Below are 3,462 nucleotides of genomic sequence, written 5' to 3' on the forward strand. Positions count from 1 at the left end.
AATTCCACAAATTATCACACTGGAGCATATTACAAAAAATAGACTGAAAAATCTGAAAGCCATTTTTTTTTATTTATTTTAATTGGAGGCTAATTACTTTACATTATTGTATTGGTTTTGCCATACACTGACATGAATCTGCCCTGGGTGTACATGTGTTCCCCATCTTGAACCCCTCTCCCACCTCCCTCCCCATCTTTTTTGAATAATTATGAGGAATACCTTAATAAGAACATTTATATTAACATTAGATGATTTTGAAGAATTTTAACTTACGATATATATGATTGAGAAGCATCAGGTTAAGGGCTTTGATATATTTCTTTCTTTTTTTTTTTTTACACTCACTCTTTCATCTTTTAATGAAAGATAACTTACTCTCAGAAACAGCATAAGCATTGTTAGAATAAGTCTAGCTCTTAAATGAAAATATGGGGTGAGTTACAGTTTACTTACTAACCTAGTTAAGAAACCTTTGAAAATTAGCCATGGATCAAAGTATTTACATAAGTTCGAGATGTTATCTTAGGATGAAAGCTAACACAGGTCCTTAACTTCCTTTAAAAAGAATGCTGAAAATTAAACCTCTGTCATAGTAGTCAGAACTTTCAGAAATGTTTCTTAAATATCAAATTTCTCTTCATAGATAGAATGTCCATTTTCTTCATAATCTTCTCTTGTTACCAACATATCTTTAAAATCGTCATTCTCTGATATCAATTTTCCACCTTCCCAGGCATAAGTAATAGGGTTTTCAGGCAGCACAACAGAAACATCGTAATCTGTTGGAGTGAGACATCGTACTTCCGAGTAAACTCGATCCCTAAATCCTGGGAAAAGGGAATTTCCTCCTGTCAAAACGATGTTCTTAAAAAAATGTGGCTGCATTTCTTCAGGTAAGTTCTGAATTGAATAGACAATAGCTTCTGGGATCCCCATTTCTTGAATGCCTATATCAGAAGGATTGAAGAGTATTTCTGGAACAGCAAATCTCTCATTGGCCAAACGAAGAATTTGTTCCCCAGATTTGTGTTTTCCACTTAACACCATCTCTTCTCTTGGCTTACAAAAGCCCTTTTTAATTGTACTAAAGTCAGGCAAAACATAGTCTACCATTACTGTATTTTCTTCTCCTTTCAACTTGGCAATATCCATGTCTCTATAAAAATCCTGAGACACATAGCATACATCTTCTTTCACTTGATTAATCACATGTGTTTCATCCATAACATGTAACTGCCTATAAGATATAATTTCTTTTAGATGATTGGTTAGGAGTTTTCCTCCCACATTAATCCGAATAATTGCTTCTTTTTTCTTCTTACTTCTACAGTAAGGAACTATATGTGTAAAGGAATATCCACTATCTACAATGATACAGCATAACTCGGAAGGATTATCTCGGAAATACCTATGTGCGCTGAGAGCCCCAGCATTTACTCTTAATACTGCTTGAAACTGGTATTCTTCAAATAAGATTTCATTCATTGATTCTTGAATTGAAGTGAAGTTAAAATATGGTTCTGTGATGATAATATTAGTGTCTAAAAAGTCAACTCCAACTTGTTACCTGATACATTTCTTTTCCAAAAAGGTAATCCCAAACTTGTCTTTGAACATCCCAATTCACCAAGTAGCCCTTTTGAAAAGGAAGAATAAAAGAGTCCAGAAGGGTCCTTTATTTCATCCATCTGGTTAGCAGTAAAAGTTTTAAGACGTGCTGTTTTTGATCTAAACTGACAGTTTGGAATAACTGAGACAGTTTCATGGCTGTAACCGATTTTGGCGTTGTAAGCTCCGTTATCCAGCACTAACGTCGTCATTTGAGCAGAAACCAAGTCGCAGCAGCCTTCTCCAACCCCTCTGCTCACGTTTTTCCCAGCACTCTATGGTTACTGCTTCCGGCACTCTATGGTTGCATCCACCCGCTTTGATATATTTCTTCTGGCTCCATTTAACCTGGAATCTTTCTTCTTATCATTGTTGTGGAAGTCCAGGTATCACTCATCTCTGCACAGCATCAAGAAGTCTGTCACAAGCATTAAGAACCTAAGAAGATATTTTGCATGGCAGATGTTGGAGTAAACTTATCCTTGATTTATAGCATTATACACTTCTGTGAAGTAACATGTTAGGATGAAATTCTATTCTAATTAATAGAAATAGTTGATGAATCCAGCATACATGAAAAAGAGAATTTTCTGCAAATGATATAAAAAGCTCTGATTTAAGAAAGTGATATGTTTAGCCGTGATACGTTTGGTGTATGGAACAGAAAGTGAAAGTCACTTCATCGTGCCTTGACTCTTTGCAACCCCGTGGACTATACAATCCATTGAATTCTCCAGGCAAGTGGAGTGGGTGGCTGTTCCCTTCTCCAGGGGATCTTCCCAACCCAGGGATTGAACTCAGGTCTCCCGCTTGCAGGCGGATTCTTTACCAGCTGAGCTACCAGGGAAGCCAAGAATCAGAGAATGATACAGAACTGTCCAGATGTTATTGGTTCAAAGAGAATATATATGAATACTAGCTATAATCCTGAGTGTAAATTTAACCTACAACAGATAACCCCTACCACCTATGTGTCTCCTTCAGATGCTTTTTCAGCTGTTACAATTAAGATACAATGAGAATTCCATGGACAGAGGAGCCTGACAGGAGTCCATGGGTCGCAAAGAGTCAGATACAACTGAGTGACTAACACATACACACAAATAAGGTACTATAAAATTAATATCCGTACTATCATTTGGCAGTTCTGTGATTCAGGTAAACGAGGTAATATTAGGATAAACTTTTAGTAAGACTCAGTGGTAAAAAAAAAAACAGCAAAAAACAAAAACCATCTACCAGTGCAGGAGACACCAGAGATTCAGGTTCAACCCTGGGTTGGGAAGATCCCTTGGAGTAGAAAATGACAACCCACTCAAGAATTCTTGCCTGGAAAATTCCATGGACAGTGAAGCCTGGTGGCTATGGTCCATAGGGTTGCAAAAAGCCGGACATGATTGAGCACGCACACACACACAAAGAAGTCACATTTAGATAAGACTTATCTGAAAGGAGAAGGTTGAGAGATTTAGGCAACTTGGAGAAGGCATTGGCACCCTACTCCAGTACTCTTGCCTAGAAAACTCCATGAATGGAGGAGCCTGGTGGGTTAAAGTTCATGCGGTCGCAAAGAATTGGACAAGACTGAGCAACATGGACATCACCAGATGGAAAACACCGAAATCAGATTGATTATATTCTTTGCAGCCAAAGATGGAGAAGCTGTATACAGTTAGCAAAAACAAGACCAGGAGCTGACTGTGGCTCAGATCATGAACTCCTTATTGCCAAATTCAGACTTAAATTGAAGAAAGTAGGGAAAACCACTAGACCATTCAGATATGATCTAAATCAAATCCCTTAGGATTATACAGTGGAAGTGAGGAATAGATTTAAGGGACTAGATCTGAT

The 3,462-nt window shown here is 37.6% G+C and overlaps 1 pseudogene; it reads right to left on the reverse strand.

The window, feature by feature from the left end:
• Window positions 1-347: 347 nt before the first annotated feature.
• Window positions 348-1,872, reverse strand: LOC129561803 (actin-related protein 6 pseudogene; annotated as a pseudogene).
• Window positions 1,873-3,462: the final 1,590 nt, after the last annotated feature.

This window comes from Moschus berezovskii, chromosome 5, assembly GCF_049115385.1.
Source record: "Moschus berezovskii isolate FMDL1 chromosome 5, NW_MosBer_1.0, whole genome shotgun sequence".
Lineage (NCBI taxonomy): Eukaryota > Metazoa > Chordata > Mammalia > Artiodactyla > Moschidae > Moschus > Moschus berezovskii.